Genomic DNA, 25,365 nt, shown 5'->3' with positions numbered 1-25,365 from the left:
CATCTCCCTCCCACACTGTGTGAGGACTGTAATAAAATCAATGGTCACAATATGCCTAATATATTGTGTTAACTGGTGGACACGTCAACATCCAGGCAGCATGGGAACATATCATTCTAAACAATCAATGATGGCCACAGCTATTGAGTTTAGTGCTGCTCTGTGGTATTGGGTATGGATTAATCAGACATACATGCAAATTTATACAACTTGATAGTTTAGCAAAGTGATAAATAATCAGCATTCCTCCATTTTTGTCACAATGAACAGCGACACGCTGTGGTGAATATCAGACAAAGGAATGTCACATAGTTTGTACATTATCTGTTCTGGAGCTAAAATGAACGTAAATCAATTGAAATGGTGAAAATGAATGGTAAGGTCAGTTTTGTTTGTGAAAATCGTTACTGTTATAATCCTGAAGGAGGGAAATATACATTCTACGCTGTATTTTAGTGCAAGATAATTAGATGTTCATCTGAATCACGAGTAAGGACCAGTAAACTGCTAAGACAATATGCACAGCAATGTTCCTTCAATATGTGGAAAAGAAATTATAACCCAACAACTGTGCAATGTGTAAGGTACGGATTACTGAGTTGGTTTTGGGTAACTGTAGTTTCCCAATTCATTCATTGCAAACAGTGTTAACTTTGGTCTGCTTCCTCCACAGATTATGGTTATTACCCTGGTAAAGAATTACCTTTAATATTATATATTTCACTCTCCAATAAGTGAGAGTGATGGAGCAATAAGTATTGATGATAACCAAACAAACCCCTCAATGCACTACTACAGTACACATCAACATCTAATCCCTCCTTACAATGTATTAATTAGGTGAACTTTCTGTTCTTGAAATTATTAGCCAAAGGAAATATATATTTTTGTTCTCCAACACGCCGCCGAAACTGGCATTTCTCAAATTTTGTATTTGCTGAAAGTTTCAGCTGAACCTATGGAAAATGATTGCAGCAAACTTTAGATCCTGCCAAGCAAGACCCCTCTCGTTATGATCCCTGTAACACTGAGAATGATTGAACAGTATTGAAAGACAGCAACAGTGAGAATACCCATGGTAAACCGCATTTACCTCCCCAACCTGCTTACACTCAGCAGTGAAGGCAATGATCAACATCGGGGCAAGTCATTCAGACTATGGGCTGGAATAGTACAGTCGCTGGATGTTTTTAAAAGCAAATGAGATACTTCTATCCAATCAGCTGTGTCAAATATTTCCAACATGCCTGCTGGTCAACATCGAGGAACAGGGTGAAGCTATAATTCTATCCAATACAGAGCTTTCTGAGTTACTCAAGTGTGTCCTGCCCTGCTCTGTGGCCATTAACCAGACCGCAAGGCTAATTTATCAAATATATAGAAAAGTTACTGAACTGTCGTCATACAGTTCTGATTGTTTTGGAACAATAAATTGTTAACAAATAACTGCATTATATAATAAAGAGAAGAATGTCACACAACCCATACTGGATCAGCCCCAAATAATCCCAGTATAAATTTGAGCCATAAATACCTTAAGTATGTTGAATGAAGTGAGTGTGAATGGCAATGTTCATGTCAATAGTAAAAACTTAGCTCAGTAAAGAAACTGTGAGGAGAGAATTTTTTATTTTACTCTCTGCATTGATGCAAGACGAATATTCATCTGTGAACAGATGGAAATTAATAAACTAAAATTAAATGATTATGATTTGTAATTTTAATTTCTTTTTGAAAGAGCAAAACCTACCCATCATCCGTGCACCATTTATTGTTCCAGTTGTAGAACTAATTGTGTTGAACATGTGGATTTCCAATCGATTCTCTCAAAACGTGTTAACACCAATCTATTCTTTCCGCAGGATACCACGGCCACTCCCATGGTAATGTCTTTACTTTTACTGATCAGTTTCTCAACAAGAAATAAGGACACAGACACTAAAAGATGTTGATGACAGCCAATCACAAATCCCATCCTTGCCCCATCATCCTGCACATTGACATCTACTCCCTTGTTCCAAAGTATTCATGGGGTTGATTCCCTATTCTTGTAATTATTGGTCAAAACATGAATATGTTTCTGTTATCAGAAGATGCAGATGAAATTACATAAATCAAACTTTCTAATTAAATGAATATTCACCTGACACCATGAAATTATAATAACAATAATAATTATAATCTTTATTGTCGCAAGTAGGTTTACATTAACACTGCAATGATGTTACCGTGAAAAGCTCCTCTTCAACAGATTCCGGCGCCTGTTCGGATACACGGAAGGAGAATTCAGAATGTCTAATTCAGCTAACAGCACGTCTTTCAGGACTTGTGAGAGGAAACCCACGCAGACACGGGGAGCACATGCAGACTCCGCACAGACAGTGGCCAAAGCAGCATGGTAGCACAAGTGATTAGCACTGAGGTTTCACAGCGCAAGGGTCCCAGGTTCGATTGCCCGCTGGGTCACAGTCAGTGCGGAGTCTGCGCGTTCTCCCTGTGTCTGCGTGGGTTTCCTCCGGGTGCTCCGGTTTCCTCCCTCAGTCCAAAGACATGCAGGTTAGGTGGATTGGCCATGCTAAATTGACTTTATTGTCAAAAAGTTTAGGAGGGGTTATTGGGTTACGGGGATAGGGTGGAAGTGAGGGCTTAAGTGGGTCGGTGCAGACTCGATGGGCCAAATGGCCTCCTTCTGCACTATATGTTCTATGTTCTAAAGCCAGGAATCAAACCTGGGAAGCTGGCGCTGTGAAGCAGCAGTGCCAACCACTGTGCTACCGTGCCGCCCATAGATAACAGCAAGTTTCAGATTCTGCTCAGTCAACCCCAGCCTCCAGCCTCCCACTTTGTGATCCCGATAGGAGGGCACTAAAGATGTTTACATATGCCGACTGTGGGAAAAACAATTGTAATCTGCATCTACCTTCCACACTGTGTGAGGACTGGAATAAAATCAATGGTCACGACATGCCACATATTTTGTGTTAACTGCTGGACACGTCAACACCCAGGCAGTCACGTGAACATATAATTCCAAATAATCAATGATGGCCTCAGCTATTGAATTCAGTGCTGTCCTGTGGCACAGATTAATCAGACAAACATGCAAATTTCTACAACTTTATAGTTCAGCAAGAAGAAAAATAATCAGCATTATTTCATTGTTGTCACAGCTAAATGCTGCGGTGAACAGCAGAGATAGGAATGCCACATAGTTTGTACATTACCTGTTCTGGAGCTAAAATGAACTTTAATGAACAGAAATGAAGGAAACGTGAAAGATCAAATTAGTTTCGACTCTGAAAATCTGCACCGTTATGATTCTAAACGAGGGAAATATACATTTTACTCTGCACTCTTGTGCAAGATAATTTGACATTCATTTGAATCATGTGGAATGTGCAATAAACTGCTAAAAATATAAGACGAGCAATGTCCTTTAATATTTAGAAAATATCTAATAACTCAACAACTGTGCAACGTGTAAGTTACCAATTATTGAACTGGTTTTGTGTGAATGAAGTTTTCCAATTCAATCTTTGCAAACAATGTTAACTTCAATCTGTTTGTTCCACAGCTTACAATTATTATCCAGGTAAAGTTTTATCTTTTATTTATTTCACTCTCCATAAACTAGTGTGACACTGTTGGAGCAATAAATATTGATGATAGCCAAACAATCCCCTCAATGAACTATTACAGTATACATCGACATCTAATCACTCAGTACAAAGTATTAATTCGGTGAATTTTCCATTCTTGAAATTACTCGCTGAAGAATCTATATATTTTTCTTCTCCAAAATGCAACAGAAATTGGTATTTCTCAAATTTTGTGGTTGCCGAGAGTTTCAGCTGACCCAATGAAAAATGATAACAGCAAACCTTAGATCCTGCCAAGCAAGACCTCTCCCTTTTTGATTCATGTAACACAGGGAATGAATGAACAGTATTCAAAGAGCAACAGTGAGAATATCCATGGAAAACCGCATTTACCTCCCCAACCTGTTTACACTCAGCAGTGAAGGCAGTGATCAACATCGGGGCAAGTCATTCAGACTATGGGCTGGGATAGTACAGGAGCTGGATGTTTTTAACAGCAAATGAGATAGTTTTATCCAATAGCTGTGTCAAATATTTCCAACATGCCTGCTGGTCAACATCGAGGAACAGGGTGAAGTTTAATTATATCCAATACAGAGCTTTCTGAGTTACACAAGTGTGTCCTGCCCTGCTCAGTGGCCATTAACCAGACCGCAAGGCCAATTTATCAAATATATAGAAAAGTTACTGCACTGTCATCATACAGTTCTGATCATTTTGGGACAAAACCTATTGACCAAAAAGCATTATATAACAAAGAGAAGAATATCACACAACTCGCAAACAATCCTCGTATAAATTAGAACCATAAATAACTTAAGTATGTTGAAATGAAGTGCGTACGAATGGCAATGTTCAGAGCAAGTAACTGTGAAGGAGATAATTTTATAGTTGGTTCTCTGCATTGATGCAACACAGATCAGCATCAATAAACGGATGGGAAATTAACAAATTCAATAAAATGATTATGATTTGTAACTTTCATTTAATTTTTGAAAGAGCAACACCTACCCATAATCCTTGCATCATTTATTGTTCCAGTTGTGGAACTAATTGTGTTGATCATGTGGATTTCCAATACGTTTTCTCCAAAAACTGTTAATACCAATCTATTCTTTCCACAGATTACAACTTCCATCAGTATGGTAATGTCTTTAACTTTACTGATCAGTTTCTCAACAAGGAATAAGGACACAGACACTGAACAATAAAAATGTTATCAGAAGATGCAGCAGACATTACATAAACCAAGCGTTCCAATTAATTAAATATTCAGCTGACCCCATGAAATTATAATAACAATAATAATTATAATCTTTATTGTCACAAGTAGGCTTACAGTAACACAGCAATGATGTTACCGTGAAAAGCACTGCGTCGCCACATTCCAGCGACTGTTCAGGTACACTGAGGGAGAATTCAGAATGTCCAATTCAGCTAAAAGCACGTCTTTCGGGACTTGTGGGAGGAAACATGATACCCGGAGGAAACCCATGTAGATTCCGCACAGACAGTGACCCAAGCCAGGAATCGAACCTGGGAACCTGGAGCTGTGAAGCAACAGTGCTAACCACTGTGCTACCGTGCCGCCCATTGATATTGGCAAATTTCAGATCCTGCTCAGTCAAACCTAGCCTCCAGCCTCTCACTTTGAAAACTTCAATCTGGTTGTTCCACAGATTACAATACTTATCCAGGTAAAGGATTAGCTTTAATTTTATATATTTCATTGCCCCTAAAGTACAGTGACAGAGTTGGAGCAATAAATATTGATGATAGCCAAACAATCCCTTCAATGCACTATTACAGTATATATCGAACACAAGTTGTTCACATACGCCGACTGTGGGAAAAACCATGGTGAACTGCAACTACCTCCCGCACTGTGAGAGGACTGTAATAAAATCAATGGTCACGACATGCCAAATATTTTGTGTTAACTGCTGGACACGTCAACACCCAGGCAGTCACGTGAACATACAATTCCAAATAATCAGTGATGGCCTCAGCTATTGAATTCAGTGCTGTCCTGTGGCCCGGATTAATCAGACAAACATGTAAATATCTACAACTTTATAGTTTAGCAAGAAGAAAAATAATCAGCATTATATCATTGTTGTCACAGCTAAATGCTGTGGTGAACAGCAGACAAAGGAATGTCACATAGTTTGTACATTACCTGTTCTGGGGATAAAGTGAACTTAAATCAATTGAAATGAAGGAAAAGTGAAAGATCAAATTTGTTTCGTTTGTGAAAATCTGCACCGTTGTAATTCTAAAGGTGGGGAATATACATTTTACACTTTAGTGTAAATAGTGTAAATATACACTTTAGTGCAAGATAATTTGACATTAATTTGAATCATGTGGAACGTGCAATAAACTACTAAAAAAATAAGACGAGCAATGTCCTTTAATATTTAGAAAATAACTAATAACTCAACAACTGTGCGACGTGTAAGTTACCAATTATTGAACTGGTTTTGTGTGAATGAAGTTTTCCAATTCAATCTTTGCAAACAATGTTAACTTCAATCTGTTTGTTCCACAGATTACAATAGTTATCCAGGTAAAGGATTAGCTTTAATTTTATATATTTCATTCCCCATAAAATACAATGACAGAGTTGGAGCAATAAATATTGATGATAGCCAAACAATCCCTTCAATGCACTATTACAGTATACATCGACATCTAATCCCTCACTACAAAGTATTAATTAGGTGACTTTTCTGTTTTTGAAATTACTCGCTGAAGAAACTATATATATTTGTTCTCCAAAACGCAGCAGAAATTGGTGTTTCTCAAATTTTGTAGTTGCCGAGAGTTTCAGCTGACCCTGTGAAAAATGATAACAGCAAACTTTAAATCCTGCCAAGGAAAACCTCTCCCTTTATAATTCCTGTAAGATAGGGAATGAATGAACCGTATTGAATGAGCAACTGTGAGAATACCCATGGTAAACCGTATTTACATCCCCAACCTGTTGACAGTCAGCAGTGAAGGCAATGATCAACATCGGGGCAAGCCAGTCAGACTATGGGCTGGGATAGTCCAGTCGCTGGATTTTTGTAACGACAAATGTGATCATTCTAAACAATGAGTTGGGTCAAATATTTCCAACATGCCTGCTGGTCAAGAACGTCCCGAGTGTTCAATTCTGGTCGCCACACTACCAGAAGGAAGTGGAGGCTTTAGAGAGGGTGCAGAAGAGATTTACCAGTATGTTGCCTGGTATGGAGGGCATTAGCTATGAGGAGCGGTTGAATAACCTCGGTTTGTTCTCACTGGAATGACGGAGGTTGAGGGGCGACCAGATAGAGGTCTGCAAAATTATGAGGGGCATAGACAGAGTGGATAGTCAGAGGCTTTTCCCCAGGCTAGAGGGGTCAATTACTAGGGGGCATAGGTTTAAGGTGCGAGGGGCAAGGTTTAGAGTAGATGAACGAGGCAAGTTTTTTACACAGAGGGTAGTGGGTGCCTGGAACTCGCTACCGGAGGAGGTGGTGGAAGCAGGGATGGTAGTGAAATTTAAGGGGCATCTTGACAAATACATGAATAGGATAGGAATAGAGGGATACGGACCCAGGAAGTGTAGAAGATTGTAGTTTAGTCGGGCAGCATGGTCGGCATGGGCTTGGGGGGCCGAAGGGCCTGTTCCTGTGCTGTACTTTTCTTTGCTCTTTATTCTTGTTCTTTGAAGTTATAATTCTATCCAATCTGCAAATTCCTGAGTTATTCAAGCCTAAAGCCGCAAGGTTAAATTATCAAATATATAGAAAAGTTACTGCACTGTTGTCATACAATTCTGATCGATTTAGAACAAAAATTGTTTTTTTTAAAACTGAATTATGTAATGAAGAGAAAAATGTCACACAACTCATATTGGATCAATCCCAAATAATCCCAGTATAAATTAGAGCCAAAATAAATTAAGCATGTTGAAATGAAGTGAGTGTGAATGGCAATGTTCAGATCAATTGTAAAACCCACGCTCAATAAAGAAACTGTGAAGGAGAGAATCTTACTTTTTGTTCTCTGCATTGATGCAAGGCAGATAATCATCAGCGAACGGATGGGAAATTAATAAATTAAACAAAATGATTATGATTTGTAACTTTCAATTAATTTTTGAAAGAGCAACACCTACCCATAATCCTTGCACCATTTATTGTTCCAGTTGTAGAACTAATTGTGTTGATCATGTGGATTGCCAATACATTTTCTCCAAAAACTGTTAATACCAATCTATTCTTTCCACAGAATACAACTTCCATCAGTATGGTAATGTCTTTAATTTTACTGATCAGTTTCTCAACAAGGAATAAGGACACAGACACTGAACAATAAAAATGTCGATGACAGCCAATCACAAATCCCATCCTTTTCCCATCACCCTGCACATTGACATCTACTCCCTTGTTACAAAGTATTCATGGGGTTGATTCCCAATTCTTGAAATTATTGATCAAAATATAAATATGTTTCTGTTATCAGAAGATGCAGCAGAAATTACATAAACCAAGCGTTCTAATTAATTAAATATTCAGCTGACCCCATGAAATTATAATAACAATAATAATTATAATCTTTATTGTCACAAGTTGGCTTACAGTAACACAGCAATGATGTTACCGTGAAAAGCACTGCGTCGCCACATTCCGGCGCCTGTTCAGGTACACTGAGGGAGAATTCAGAATGTCCAATTCAGCTAACAGCACGTCTTTCGGGACTTGTGGGAGGAAACATGGGGCGAGATTCTCCGACCCCCTGCCGGGTCGGAGAATCGCTGGGGGCTGGCGTGAATCCCGCCCCCGCCGGTTGCGGAATTCTCCCGCCCCGGATGTTCGGCGGGGGCGGGAATCGCGCCGCGCCGGTTGGCGGGCCCCCCACCGCGATTCTCCGGCCCGGATGGGCCGAAGTCCAGCCGCTAAAATGCCTGTCCCGCCGGCGTAAATTGAACCACCTGCCTTACTGGCGGGACAAGGCGGCGCGGGCGGGCTCCGGGGTCCTGTGGGGGGTGCGGGGCGAACTGGCCCCGGGGGGGTGGCCCCACAGTGGTCTGGCCCGCGATCGGGGCCCACCAACCGCGGGCGGGCTTGTGCCGTGGGGGCACTCTTTCCCTTCCGCCTTCGACACAGTCTCCACCATGGCGGTGGCGGAAGAGACTCCCTCCACAGCGCATGCACGGGGTGCCGTGATTGGCCGCTAACGCTCCCGCGCATGCGCCGCCCGGAGATGTCATTTCCGCGCCAGCTGGCGGGGCACCAAAGGCCTTTTCCGCCAGCTGGCTGGGCGGAAATTCGTCCGGCGCTGGCCTAGCCCCACAAGGTTGGGGCTCGGCCCCCAAAGATGCGCAGCATTCCGCACCTTTGGGGCGGCGCGATGCCCGACTGATTTGCGCCGTTTTGGGCGCCAGTCGGCGGACATCGCGCCAATACCAGAGAATTTCGCCCCAGATACCCGGAGGAAACCCATGCAGATTCTGCACAGACAGTGACCTAAGCCAGGAATCGAACCTGGGACCATGGAGCTGTGAAGCAACAGTGCTAACCACTGTGCTACCGTGCCCCCCATTGATAACAGCAAATTTCAGATCCTGCTCAGTCAAACCCAGCCTCCAGCCACTCACTTTGTAATCCCGATAGGAGGGCACACAAACTGTTCACATATGCCGACTGTGGGAAAAACCATGGTGAACTGCATCTCCCTCCCACACTGTGTGAGGACTGTAATATAATCAATGGTCACGACATGCCAAATATTTTGTGTTAACTGCTGGACACGTCAACACCCAGGCAGTCACGTGAACATACAATTCCAAATAATCAGTGATGGCCTCAGCTATTGAATTCAGTGCTGTCCTGTGGCCCGGATTAATCAGGCAAACATGTAAATATCTACAACTTTATAGTTTAGCAAGAAGAAAAATAATCAGCATTCTTTCATTGTTGTCACAGCTAAACGCTGTGGTGAACAGCAGACAAAGGAATGTCACATAGTTTGTACATTACCTGTTCTGGGGATAAAGTGAACTTAAAGCAATTGAAATGAAGGAAAAGTGAAAGATCAAATTTGTTTTGTTTGTGAAAATCTGCACCGTTGTAATCCTAAAGGTGGGAAATATACATTTTACACTTTAGTGTAAATAGTGTAAATATACACTTTTGTGCAAGATAATTTGACATTAATTTGAATCATCTGGAACGTGCAATAAACTACTAAAAAAATAAGACGAGCAATGTCCTATAATATTTAGAAAATAACTAATATCTCAACAACTGTGCGACGTGTAAGTTACCAATTATTGAACTGGTTTTGTGTGAATGAAGTTTTCCAATTCAATCTTTGCAAACAATGTTAACTTCAATCTGTTTGTTCCACAGATTACAATACTTATCCAGGTAAAGGATTAGCTTTAATTTTATATATTTCATTCCCCCTAAAATACAATGACAGAGTTGGAGCAATAAATATTGATGATAGCCAAACAATCCCTTCAATGCACTATTACAGTATACATCGACATCCAATCCCTCAGTACAAAGTATTAATTAGGTGACTTTTCTGTTTTTGAAATTACTCGCTGAAGAAACTATATAAATTTGTTCTCCAAAACGCAGCAGAAATTGGTGTTTCTCAAGTTTTGTAGTTGCCGAGAGTTTCAGCTGACCCTATGAAAAATGATAACAGCAAACCTTAGATCCTGCCAAGGAAAACCTCTCCCTTTATAATTCCTGTAAGATAGGGAATGAATGAAACGTATTGAATGAGCAACTGTGAGCATACCCATGGTAAACCGCATTTACCTCCCCAACCTGTTTACAGTCAGCAGTGAAGGCAATGATCAACATCAGGGCAAGTCAGTCAGACTATTGGCTTGGATAGTCCTGTAGCTGGATTTTTGTAACGACATATGTGATCATTCTAAACAATGAGTTGGGTCAAATATTTCCAACGTACCTGCTGGTCAAGAATGTCCCGAGTGTTCAATTCTGGTGGCCACAATACCAGAAGGATGTGGAGGCTTTAGAGAGGGTGCAGAAGAGATTTACCAGTATGTTGCCTGGTATGGAGGGCATTAGCTATGAGGAGCGGTTCAATAAACTCGATTTGTTCTCACTGGAACGACGGAGGTTGAGGGCCGACCTGATGGAGGTCTGCAAAATTATGAGGGGCATAGACAGAGTGGATAGTCAGAGGCTTTTCCCCAGGGTAGAGGGGTCAATTACTAGGGGGCATAGGTTTAAGGTGCGAGGGGCAAGGTTTAGAGTAGATGAACGAGGCAAATTTTGTACACAGAGGGTAGTGGGTGCCTGGAACTTGCTACCGGAGGAGGTGGTGGAAGCAGGGACGATAGTGACAGTTAAGGGGCATCTTGACAAATACATGAATAGGATGGGAATAGAGGGATACGGACGCAGGAAGAGTAGAAGATTGTAGTTTAGTCGGGCAGCATGGTCGGCATGGACTTGGAGGGCCGAAGGGCCTGTTCATGTGCTGTACTTTTCTTTGTTCTTTGTTCTTGTTCTTTGAAGTTATAATTCTATCCAATCCGCAAATTCCTGAGTTATTCAAGCTTAAAACCGCAAAGCTAAATTAACAAATATATAGAAAAATTACTGCACTGTCGTCATACAATTCTGATCGATTTAGAACAAAAATTGTTATCAAAAAGCTGAATTTTATAATGAAGAGAAAAATGTCACACAGCTCATATTGGATCAGTCCCAAATAATTCCAGTATAAATTAGAGCCAAAATAAATTAAGCATGTTGAAATGATGCGAGTGTGAATGGCAATGTTCAGATCAATTGTAAAACCCTCGCTCAATAAAGAAACTGTGAAGGAGAGAATCTTACTTTTTGTTCTCTGCATTGATGCAAGGCAGATAATCATCAGCGAACGGAGGGGAAATTAATAAATTAAACAAAATGATTATGATTTGTAACTTTCATTTAATTTTTGAAAGAGCAACACCTACCCATAATCCTTGCACCATTTATTGTTCCAGTTGTGGAACTAATTGTGTTGAACATGTGGATTTCCAATACGTTTTCTCCAAAAACTGTTAATACCAATCTATTCTTTCCACAGAATACAACTTCCATCAGTATGGTAATGTCTTTAATTTTACTGATCAGTTTCTCAAAAAGGAATAAGGACTCAGGCACTGAACAATAAAAATGTCGATGACAGCCAATCACAAATCCCAACCTTGCCCCATCACTCTGCACATTGACATCTACTCCCTTGTTACAAAGTATTCATGGGGTTGATTCCCTATTGTTGAAATTATTGATCAAAATATGAATATGTTTCTGTTATCAGAAGATGCAACAGAAATTACATAAACCAAGCTTTCTAATTAATTAAATCTTCAGCTGACTCCATGAAAATATAATAACAATAATAATTATAATCTTTATTGTCACAAGTGGGCTCACAGTAACACAGCAATGATGTTACCGTGAAAAGCACCGCGTCGCCACATTCCAGCGACTGTTCAGGTACACTGAGGGAGAATTCAGAATGTCCAATTCAGCTAACAGCACGTCTTTCGGGACTTGTGGGAGGAAACATGAGCACCCGGAGGAAACCCATGTAGATTCCGCACAGACAGTGACCCAAGCCAGGAATCGAACCTGGGACCGTGGAGCTGTGAAGCAACAGTGCTAACCACTGTGCTACCGTGCCGCCCATTGATAACAGCAAATTTCAGATCCTGCTCAGTCAAACCCAGCCTCTAGCCACTCACTTTGTAATCCCGATAGGAGGGCACACAAACTGTTCACATACGCCGACTGTGGGAAAAACCATGGTGAACTGCATCTACCTCCCACACTGTGTGAGGACTGTAATAAAATCAATGGTCACGACATGCCAAATATGTTGTGTTACCTGCCGGACACGTCAACACCCAGGCAGTCACGTGAACATACAATTCCAAATAATCAATGATGGCCTCAGCTATTGAATTCAGTGCTGTCCTGTGGCACGGATTAATCAGACAAACATGTAAATATCTACAACTTTATAGTTTAGCAAGAAGAAAAATAATCAGCATTATTTCATTGTTGTCACAGCTAAACGCTGTGGTGAACAGCAGACAAAGGAATGTCACATAGTTTGTACATTACCTGTTCTGGGGATAAAGTGAACTTAAAGCAATTGAAATGAAGGAAAAGTGAAAGATCAAATTTGTTTCGTTTGTGAAAATCTGCACCGTTGTAATCCTAAAGGTGGGAAATATACATTTTACACTTTAGTGTAAATCGTGTAAATATACACTTTAGTGCAAGATAATTTGACATTAATTTGAATCATCTGGAACGTGCAATAAACTACTAAAAAAATAAGACGAGCAATGTCCTTTAATATTTAGAAAATAACTAATAACTCAACAACTGTGCGACGTGTAAGTTACCAATTATTGAACTGGTTTTGTGTGAATGAAGTTTTCCAATTCAATCTTTGCAAACAATGTTAACTTCAATCTGTTTGTTCCACAGATTACAATAGTTATCCAGGTAAAGGATTAGCTTTAATTTTATATATTTCATTCCCCATTAAATACAATGACAGAGTTGGAGCAATAAATATTGATGATAGCCAAACAATCCCTTCAATGCACTATTACAGTATACATCGACATCTAATCCCTCACTACAAAGTATTAATTAGGTGACTTTTCTGTTTTTGAAATTACTCGCTGAAGAAACTATATATATTTGTTCTCCAAAACGCAGCAGAAATTGGTGTTTCTCAAATTTTGTAGTTGCCGAGAGTTTCAGCTGACCCTGTGAAAAATGATAACAGCAAACTTTAGATCCTGCCAAGGAAAACCTCTCCCTTTATAATTCCTGTAAGATAGGGAATGAATGAACCGTATTGAATGAGCAACTGTGAGTATACCCATGGTAAACCGTATTTACATCCCCAACCTGTTTACAGTCAGCAGTGAAGGCAATGATCAACATCGGGGCAAGTCAGTCAGACTATTGGCTTGGATAGTCCAGTAGCTGGATTTTTGTACCGACAAATGTGATCATTCTAAACAATGAGTTGGGTCAAATATTTCCAACATACCTGCTGGTCAAGAATGTCCCGAGTGTTCAATTCTGGTGGCCACAATACCAGAAGGATGTGGAGGCTTTAGAGAGGGTGCAGAAGAGATTTACCAGTATGTTGCCTGGTATGGGGGGCATTAGCTATGAGGAGCGGTTGAATAAACTCGATTTGTTCTCACTGGAACGACGGAGGTTGAGGGCCGACCTGATGGAGGTCTGCAAAATTATGAGGGGCATAGACAGAGTGGATAGTCAGAGGCTTTTCCCCAGGGTAGAGGGGTCAATTACTAGGGGGCATAGGTTTAAAGTGCGAGGGGCAAGGTTTAGAGTAGATGAACGAGGCAGGTTTTTTACACAGAGGGTAGTGGGTGCCTGGAACTCGCTACTGGAGGAGGTGGTGGAAGCAGGGACGATAGTGACATTTAAGGGGCATCTTGACAAATACATGAACAGGATGGGAATAGAGGGATACGGACCCAGGAAGTGTAGAATATTGTCGTTTAGTCGGGCAGCATGGTCGGCATGGGCATGGAGGGCCGAAGGGCCTGTTTCTATGCTGTGCATTTCTTTGTTCTTTGTTCTCATAATTCTATCCAAAGTTCTATTCTTGAAGTTATAATTCTATCCAATCCGCAAATTCCTGAGTTATTCAAGCCTAAAACCGCAAGGTTAAATTATCAAATATATAGAAAAATTACTGCACTGTCGTCATACAATTCTGATCGATTTAGAACAAAAATTGTTCACAAAAAACTGAATTATATCATGATGAGAAAAATGTCACACAGCTCATATTGGATCAGTCCCAAATAATCCCAGTATTAATTTGAGCCAAAATAAATTAAGCATGTTGAAATGAAGTGAGTGTGAATGGCAATGTTCATATCAATTGTAAAACCCTCGCTCAATAAAGAAACTGTGAAGGAGAGAATCTTACTTTTTGTTCTCTGCATTGATGCAAGGCAGAAAATCATCAGCGAATGGATGGGAAATGAATAAATTAAACAAAATGATTATGATTTGTAACTTTCATTTAATTTTTGCAAGAGCAACACCTACCCATAATCCTTGCACCATTTATTGTTCCAGTTGTGGAACTAATTGTGTTGATCATGTGGATTTCCAATACGTTTTCTCCCAAAACTGTTAATACCAATCTATTCTTTCCACAGAATACAACTTCCATCAGTATGGTAATGTCTTTAATTTTACTGATCAGTTTCTCAATAAGGAATAAGGACACAGACACTGAACAATAAAAATGTCGATGACAGCCAATCACAAATCCCATCCTTGCCCCATCACTCTGCACATTGACATCTACTCCCTTGTTACAAAGTATTCATGGGGTTCATTCCCTATTATTGAAATTATTGATCAAAATGCAAATATGTTTCTGTTATCAGAAGATGCAGCAGAAATTACATAAACCAAGCGTTCTAATTAATTAAATATTCAGCTGACCCCATGAAATTATAATAACAATAATAATTATAATCTTTATTGTCACAAGTGGGCTTACAGTAACACAGCAATGATGTTACCGTGAAAAGCACTGCGTCGCCACATTCCAGCGACTGTTCAGGTACACTGAGGGAGAATTCAGAATGTCCAATTCAGCTAACAACACGTCTTTCGGGACTTGTGGGAGGAAACATGGGGCGAGAGTCTCCGACCCGGCAGGGGGTCTATTTGGGCGCCAGTCGGCGGACATCGCTGGGGGCTGGCGTGAATCCCGCCCCCGCCGGTTGCCGAATTCTCCCGCACGGATATTCGGCAGGGGCGGGAATCGCGCCGCGCCGTTTGGCGGGCCCCCCACCGCGATTCTCCGGCCCGGATGGGCCGAAGTCCCGCCGCTAAAATGCCTGCCTCGCCGGCGTAAATTGAACCACCTACCTTACCGGCATGACAAGGCGGCGGGGACAGGCTCCGGGGTCCTGAGGGGGGCGCGGGGTGAACTGGCACCGGGGGGTGCCCCCACCGTGGCCTGGCCCGCGATCGGGGCACACCGATCCGCGGGCGGGCCTGTGCCGTGGGGGCATTCTTTCCCTTCCGCCTTCGCCACGGTCTCCACCATGGCGGAGGCGGAAGAGACTCCCTCCACAGCGCTTGCACGGGGTGCCGTGAGCGGCCGCTAACGCTCCCGCGCATGCGCCGCCCGGAGATGTCATTTCCGCGCCAGCTACCGGGGCACCAAAGGCCTTTTCCGCCAGCTGGCTGGGCGGAAATTCGTCCGGCGCCGGCCTAGCCCCACAAGCTTGGGGCTCGGCCCCCAATGATGCGCAGCATTCCGCACCTTTGGGGCGGCGTGAAGCCCGACTGATTTGCGCCATTTTGGGCGCCAGTCGGCGGACATCGCGCCAATACCGGAGAATTTCGCCCCAGATACCCGGAGGAAACCCGTGCAGATTCTGCACAGACAGTGACCTAAGCCAGGAATCGAACCTGGGACCATGGAGCTGTGAAGCAACAGTGCTAACCACTGTGCTACCGTGTCGCCCATTGATAACAGCAAATTTCAGATCCTGCTCAGTCAAACTTAGCCTCCAGCCTCTCACTTCGTCATCCCGATAGGAGGGCACAGAAGATGTTTGTATATGCCGACTGTGGGAAGAACCATGGTAAACTGCATCTACCTCCCACACTGTGTGAGGACTGTAATAAAATCAATGGTCCCGACATGCCAAATATGTTGTGTTACCTGCTGGACACGTCAACACCCAGGCAGTCACGTGAACATACAATTCCAAATAATCAGTGATGGCCTCAGCTATTGAATTCAGTGCTGTCCTGTGGCCCGGATTAATCAGACAAACATGTAAATATCTACAACTTTATAGTTTAGCAAGAAGAAAAATAATCAGCATTATTTCATTGTTGTCACAGCTAAATGCTGTGGTGAACAGCAGACAAAGGAATGTCACATAGTTTGTACATTACCTGTTCTGGGGATAAAGTGAACTTAAATCAATTGAAATGAAGGAAAAGTGAAAGATCAAATTTGTTTCGTTTGTGAAAATCTGCACCGTTGTAATCCTAAAGGTGGGGAATATACATTTTACACTTTAGTGTAAATCGTGTAAATATACACTTTAGTGCAAGATAATTTGACATTAATTTGAATCATCTGGAACGTGCAATAAACTACTAAAGAAATAAGACGAGCAATGTCCTTTAATATTTAGAAAATAACTAATAACTCAACAACTGTGCGACGTGTAAGTTACCAATTATTGAACTGGTTTTGTGTGAATGAAGTTTTCCAATTCAATCTTTGCAAACAATGTTAACTTCAATCTGTTTGTTCCACAGATTACAATACTTATCCAGGTAAAGGATTAGCTTTAATTTTATATATTTCATTCCCCCTAAAATACAATGACAGAGTTGGAGCAATAAATATTGATGATAGCCAAACAATCCCTTCAATGCACTATTACAGTATACATCGACATCCAATCCCTCAGTACAAAGTATTAATTAGGTGACTTTTCTGTTTTTGAAATTACTTGCTGAAGAAACGAGAAATTTGTTCTCCAAAACGCAGCAGAAATTGGTGTTTCTCAAATTTTGTAGTTGCCGAGAGTTTCAGCTGACCCTATGAAAAATGATAACAGCAAACTTTAGATCCTGCCAAGGAAAATCTCTCCCTTTATAATTCCTGTAAAATAGGGAATGAATGAACCGTATTGAATGAGCAACTGTGAGTATACCCATGGTGAACCATATTTACATCCCCAACCTGTTTATAGTCAGCAGTGAAGGCAATGATCAACATCGGGGCAAGTCAGTCAGACTATTGGCTTGGATAGTCCAGTAGCTGGATTTTTGTAACGACAAATGTGATAATTCTAAACAATGAGTTGGGTTAAATATTTCCAACATACCTGCTGGTCACGAATGTCCCGAATGTTCAATTCTGGTGGCCACAATACCAGATGGATGTGGAGGCTTTAGAGAGGGTGCAGAAGAGATTTACAAGTATGTTGCCTGGTATGGAGGACATTAGCTATGAGGAGCGGTTGAGTAAACTCGATTTGTTCTCACTGGAACGACGGAGGTTGAGGGGCGACCTGATGGAGGTCTGCAAAATTATGAGGGGCATAGACAGAGTGGATAGTCAGAGGCTTTTCCCCAGGGTAGAGGGGTCAATTACTAGGGGGAATAGGTTTAAGGTGCGAGGGGCAAGGTTTAGAGTAGATGAACGAGGCAAGCTTTTTACACAGAGGGTAGTGGGTGCCTGGATCTCGCTACAGGAGGAGGTGGTGGAAGCAGGGATGATAGTGACATTTAAGGGGCATCTTGACAAATACATGAACAGGATGGGAATAGAGGGATACGGACGCAGGAAGTGTAGAAGATTGTCGTTTAGTCGGGCAGCATGGTCGGCATGGGCTTGGGGGGCCGAAGGGCCTGTTCCTGTGCTGAACCTTTCTTTGTTCTCTGTTCTTGTTCTTTGAAGTTATAATTCTATCCAATCTGCAAATTCCTGAGTTATTCAAGCCTAAAACCGCAAAGCTAAATTAACAAATATATAGAAAAATTACTGCACTGTCGTCATACAATTCTGATCGATTTAGAACAAAAATTGTTAACAAAAAGCTGAATTTTATAATGAAGAGAAAAATGTCACACAACTCATATTGGATCAGTCCCAAATAATCCCAGTATAAATTAGAGCCAAAATAAATTAAGCATGTTGAAATGATGCGAGTGTGAATGGCAATGTTCATATCAATTACAAAACCCTCGCTCAATAAAGAAACTGTGAAGGAGAGAATCTTACTTTTTGTTCTCTGCATTGATGCAAGGCAGATAATCATCAGCGAACGAATGGGAAATTAATAAATTAAACAAAATGATTATGATTTGTAACTTTCATTTAATTTTTGAAAGAGCAACACATACCCATAATCCTTGCACCATTTATTGTTTCAGTAGTAGAACTAATTGTGTTGAACATGTGGATTTCCAATACATTTTCTCCAAAAACTGTTAATACCAATCTATTCTTTCCACAGAATACAACTTCCATCAGTATGGTAATGTCTTTAATTTTACTGATCAGTTTCTCAAAAAGGAGTAAGGACTCAGGCACTGAACAATAAAAATGTCGATGACAGCCAATCACAAATCCCATCCTTGCCCCATCACTCTGCACATTGACATCTACTCCCTTGTTACAAAGTATTCATGGGGTTCATTCCCTATTATTGAAATTATTGATCAAAATATAAATATGTTTCTGTTATCAGAAGATGCAGCAGAAATTACATAAACCAAGCGTTCTAATTAATTAAATATTCAGCTGACCCCATGAAATTATAATAACAATAATAATTATAATCCTTATTGTCACAAGTGGGCTTACAGTAACACAGCAATGATGTTACCGTGAAAAGCACTGCGTCGCCACATTCCAGCGACTGTTCAGGTACACTGAGGGAGAATTCAGAATGTCCAATTCTGCAAACAGCACGTCTTTCGGGACTTGTGGGAGGAAACATGGCGGAGGCGGAAGAGACTCCCTCCACAGCGCTTGCACGGGGTGCCGTGAGCGCCCGCTAACGCTCCCGCGCATGCGCCGCCCGGAGATGTCATTTCCGCGCCAGCTGGCGGGGCACCAAAGGCCTTTTCCGCCAGCTGGCTGGGCGGAAATTCGTCTGGCGCCGGCCTAGCCCCACAACGTTGGGGCTCGGTCCCCAAAGATGCGCAGCATTCCGCACCTTTGGGGCGGCGCGATGCCCGACTGATTTGCGCCGTATTGGGCGCCAGTCGGCGGACATCGCGCCGATACCGGAGAATTTCGCCCCAGATACCCGGAGGAAACCCGTGCAGATTCTGCACAGACAGTGACCTAAGCCAGGAATCGAACCTGGGACCATGGAGCTGTGAAGCAACAGTGCTAACCACTGTGCTACCGTGCCGCCCATTGATAACAGCAAATTTCAGATCCTGCTCAGTCAAACCCAGCCTCCAGCCACTCACTTTGTAATCCCGATAGGAGGGCACACAAACTGTTCACATATGCCGACTGTGGGAAAAACCATGGTGAACTGCATCTCCCTCCCACACTGTGTGAGGACTGTAATAAAATCAATGGTCACGACATGCCAAATATGTTGTGTTACCTGCTGGACACGTCAACACCCAGGCAGTCACGTGAACATATAATTCCAAATAATCAATGATGGCCTCAGCTATTGAATTCAGTGCTGTCCTGTGGCACGGATTAATCAGACAAACATGTAAATATCTACAACTTTATAGTTTAGCAAGAAGAAAAATAATCAGCATTATTTCATTGTTGTCACAGCTAAACGCTGTGGTGAACAGCAGACAAAGGAATGTCACATAGTTTGTACATTACCTGTTCTGGGGATAAAGTGAACTTAAATCAATTGAAATGAAGGAAAAGTGAAAGATCAAATTTGTTTCGTTTGTGAAAATCTGCACCGTTGTAATTCTAAAGGTGGGGAATATACATTTTACACTTTAGTGTAAATCGTGTAAATATACACTTTAGTGCAAGATAATTTGACATTAATTTGAATCATCTGGAACGTGCAATAAACTACTAAAAAAATAAGACGAGCAATGTCCTATAATATTTAGAAAATAACTAATAACTCAACAACTGTGCGACGTGTAAGTTACCAATTATTGAACTGGTTTTGTGTGAATGAAGTTTTCCAATTCAATCTTTGCAAACAATGTTAACTTCAATCTGTTTGTTCCACAGATTACAATACTTATCCAGGTAAAGGATTAGCTTTAATTTTATATATTTCATTCCCCCTAAAATACAATGACAGAGTTGGAGCAATAAATATTGATGATAGCCAAACAATCCCTTCAATGCACTATTACAGTATACATCGACATCCAATCCCTCACTACAAAGTATTAATTAGGTGACTTTTCTGTTTTTGAAATTACTTGCTGAAGAAACGAGAAATTTGTTCTCCAAAACGCAGCAGAAATTGGTGTTTCTCAAATTTTGTAGTTGCCGAGAGTTTCAGCTGACCCTATGAAAAATGATAACAGCAAACTTTAGATCCTGCCAAGGAAAATCTCTCCCTTTATAATTCCTGTAAAATAGGGAATGAATGAACCGTATTGAATGAGCAACTGTGAGTATACCCATGGTGAACCATATTTACATCCCCAACCTGTTTATAGTCAGCAGTGAAGGCAATGATCAACATCGGGGCAAGTCAGTCAGACTATTGGCTTGGATAGTCCAGTAGCTGGATTTTTGTAACGACAAATGTGATAATTCTAAACAATGAGTTGGGTTAAATATTTCCAACATACCTGCTGGTCACGAATGTCCCGAATGTTCAATTCTGGTGGCCACAATACCAGATGGATGTGGAGGCTTTAGAGAGGGTGCAGAAGAGATTTACAAGTATGTTGCCTGGTATGGAGGACATTAGCTATGAGGAGCGGTTGAGTAAACTCGATTTGTTCTCACTGGAACGACGGAGGTTGAGGGGCGACCTGATGGAGGTCTGCAAAATTATGAGGGGCATAGACAGAGTGGATAGTCAGAGGCTTTTCCCCAGGGTAGAGGGGTCAATTACTAGGGGGAATAGGTTTAAGGTGCGAGGGGCAAGGTTTAGAGTAGATGAACGAGGCAAGCTTTTTACACAGAGGGTAGTGGGTGCCTGGATCTCGCTACAGGAGGAGGTGGTGGAAGCAGGGATGATAGTGACATTTAAGGGGCACCTTGACAAATACATGAACAGGATGGGAATAGAGGGATACGGACGCAGGAAGTGTAGAAGATTGTCGTTTAGTCGGGCAGCATGGTCGGCATGGGCTTGGGGGGCCGAAGGGCCTGTTCCTGTGCTGAACCTTTCTTTGTTCTCTGTTCTTGTTCTTTGAAGTTATAATTCTATCCAATCTGCAAATTCCTGAGTTATTCAAGCCTAAAACCGCAAAGCTAAATTAACAAATATATAGAAAAATTACTGCACTGTCGTCATACAATTCTGATCGATTTAGAACAAAAATTGTTAACAAAAAGCTGAATTTTATAATGAAGAGAAAAATGTCACACAACTCATATTGGATCAGTCCCAAATAATCCCAGTATAAATTAGAGCCAAAATAAATTAAGCATGTTGAAATGATGCGAGTGTGAATGGCAATGTTCATATCAATTACAAAACCCTCGCTCAATAAAGAAACTGTGAAGGAGAGAATCTTACTTTTTGTTCTCTGCATTGATGCAAGGCAGATAATCATCAGCGAACGAATGGGAAATTAATAAATTAAACAAAATGATTATGATTTGTAACTTTCATTTAATTTTTGAAAGAGCAACACATACCCATAATCCTTGCACCATTTATTGTTTCAGTAGTAGAACTAATTGTGTTGAACATGTGGATTTCCAATACATTTTCTCCAAAAACTGTTAATACCAATCTATTCTTTCCACAGAATACAACTTCCATCAGTATGGTAATGTCTTTAATTTTACTGATCAGTTTCTCAAAAAGGAGTAAGGACTCAGGCACTGAACAATAAAAATGTCGATGACAGCCAATCACAAATCCCATCCTTGCCCCATCACTCTGCACATTGACATCTACTCCCTTGTTACAAAGTATTCATGGGGTTCATTCCCTATTATTGAAATTATTGATCAAAATATAAATATGTTTCTGTTATCAGAAGATGCAGCAGAAATTACATAAACCAAGCGTTCTAATTAATTAAATATTCAGCTGACCCCATGAAATTATAATAACAATAATAATTATAATCCTTATTGTCACAAGTGGGCTTACAGTAACACAGCAATGATGTTACCGTGAAAAGCACTGCGTCGCCACATTCCAGCGACTGTTCAGGTACACTGAGGGAGAATTCAGAATGTCCAATTCTGCAAACAGCACGTCTTTCGGGACTTGTGGGAGGAAACATGGCGGAGGCGGAAGAGACTCCCTCCACAGCGCTTGCACGGGGTGCCGTGAGCGCCCGCTAACGCTCCCGCGCATGCGCCGCCCGGAGATGTCATTTCCGCGCCAGCTGGCGGGGCACCAAAGGCCTTTTCCGCCAGCTGGCTGGGCGGAAATTCGTCTGGCGCCGGCCTAGCCCCACAACGTTGGGGCTCGGTCCCCAAAGATGCGCAGCATTCCGCACCTTTGGGGCGGCGCGATGCCCGACTGATTTGCGCCGTATTGGGCGCCAGTCGGCGGACATCGCGCCGATACCGGAGAATTTCGCCCCAGATACCCGGAGGAAACCCGTGCAGATTCTGCACAGACAGTGACCTAAGCCAGGAATCGAACCTGGGACCATGGAGCTGTGAAGCAACAGTGCTAACCACTGTGCTACCGTGCCGCCCATTGATAACAGCAAATTTCAGATCCTGCTCAGTCAAACCCAGCCTCCAGCCACTCACTTTGTAATCCCGATAGGAGGGCACACAAACTGTTCACATATGCCGACTGTGGGAAAAACCATGGTGAACTGCATCTCCCTCCCACACTGTGTGAGGACTGTAATAAAATCAATGGTCACGACATGCCAAATATGTTGTGTTACCTGCTGGACACGTCAACACCCAGGCAGTCACGTGAACATATAATTCCAAATAATCAATGATGGCCTCAGCTATTGAATTCAGTGCTGTCCTGTGGCACGGATTAATCAGACAAACATGTAAATATCTACAACTTTATAGTTTAGCAAGAAGAAAAATAATCAGCATTATTTCATTGTTGTCACAGCTAAACGCTGTGGTGAACAGCAGACAAAGGAATGTCACATAGTTTGTACATTACCTGTTCTGGGGATAAAGTGAACTTAAATCAATTGAAATGAAGGAAAAGTGAAAGATCAAATTTGTTTCGTTTGTGAAAATCTGCACCGTTGTAATTCTAAAGGTGGGGAATATACATTTTACACTTTAGTGTAAATCGTGTAAATATACACTTTAGTGCAAGATAATTTGACATTAATTTGAATCATCTGGAACGTGCAATAAACTACTAAAAAAATAAGACGAGCAATGTCCTATAATATTTAGAAAATAACTAATAACTCAACAACTGTGCGACGTGTAAGTTACCAATTATTGAACTGGTTTTGTGTGAATGAAGTTTTCCAATTCAATCTTTGCAAACAATGTTAACTTCAATCTGTTTGTTCCACAGATTACAATACTTATCCAGGTAAAGGATTAGCTTTAATTTTATATATTTCATTCCCCCTAAAATACAATGACAGAGTTGGAGCAATAAATATTGATGATAGCCAAACAATCCCTTCAATGCACTATTACAGTATACATCGACATCCAATCCCTCACTACAAAGTATTAATTAGGTGACTTTTCTGTTTTTGAAATTACTCGCTGAAGAAACTATATATATTTGTTCTCCAAAACGCAGCAGAAATTGGTGTTTCTCAAATTTTGTAGTTGCCGAAAGTTTCAGCTGACCCTATGAAAAATGAGAACAGCAAACCTTAGATCCTGCCAAGGAAAACCTCTCCCTTTTTTATTATTCCTGTAAGATAGGGAATGAATGAACCGTATTGAATGAGCAACTGTGAGTATCCCCATGGTAAACCATATTTACATCCCCAACCTGTTTACAGTCAGCAGTGAAGGCAATGATCAACATCGGGGCAAGTCAGTCAGACTATTGGCTTGGATAGTCCTGTAGCTGGATTTTTGTAACGACAAATGTGATCATTCTAAACAATGAGTTTGGTTAAATATTTCCAACATACCTGCTGGTCAAGAATGTCCCGAGTGTTCAATTCTGGTGGCCACAATACCAGAAGGATGTGGAGGCTTTAGAGAGGGTGCAGAAGAGATTTACCAGTATGTTGCCTGGTATGGAGGGCATTAGCTATGAGGAGCGGTTGAATAAACTCGATTTGTTCTCACTGGAACGACGGAGGTTGAGGGCCGACCTGATGGAGGTCTGCAAAATTATGAGGGGCATAGACAGAGTGGATAGTCAGAGGCTTTTCCCCAGGGTAGAGGGGTCAATTACTAGGGGGCATAGGTTTAAGGTGCGAGGGGCAAGGTTTAGAGTAGATGAACGAGGCAGGTTTTTTACACATAGGGTAGTGGGTGCCTGGAACACGCTACTGGAGGAGGTGGTGGAAGCAGGGACGATAGTGACATTTAAGTGGCATCTTGACAAATACATGAACAGGATGGGAATAGAGGGATACGGACCCAGGAAGTGTAGAATATTGTCGTTTAGTCGGGCAGCATGGTCGGCATGGGCATGGAGGGCCGAAGGGCCTGTTCCTGTGCTGTACATTTCTTTGTTCTTTGTTCTCATAATTCTATCCAAAGTTCTATTCTTGAAGTTATAATTCTATCCAATCCGCAAATTCCTGAGTTATTCAAGCCTAAAACCGCAAGGCTAAATTATCAAATATATAGAAAAATTACTGCACTGTCGTCATACAATTCTGATCGATTTAGAACAAAAATTGTTAACAAAAAACTGAATTATATCATGAAGAGAAAAATGTCACACAGCTCATATTGGATCAGTCCCAAATAATCCCAGTATTAATTTGAGCCAAAATAAATTAAGCATGTTGAAATGAAGTGAGTGTGAATGGCAATGTTCATATCAATTGTAAAACCCTCGCTCAATAAAGAAACTGTGAAGGAGAGAATCTTACTTTTTGTTCTCTGCATTGATGCAAGA

This window comes from Scyliorhinus torazame, chromosome 31 (assembly GCF_047496885.1).
Source record: "Scyliorhinus torazame isolate Kashiwa2021f chromosome 31, sScyTor2.1, whole genome shotgun sequence".
NCBI lineage: Eukaryota > Metazoa > Chordata > Chondrichthyes > Carcharhiniformes > Scyliorhinidae > Scyliorhinus > Scyliorhinus torazame.
Note: the sequence above shows the minus strand (reverse complement) of the source record.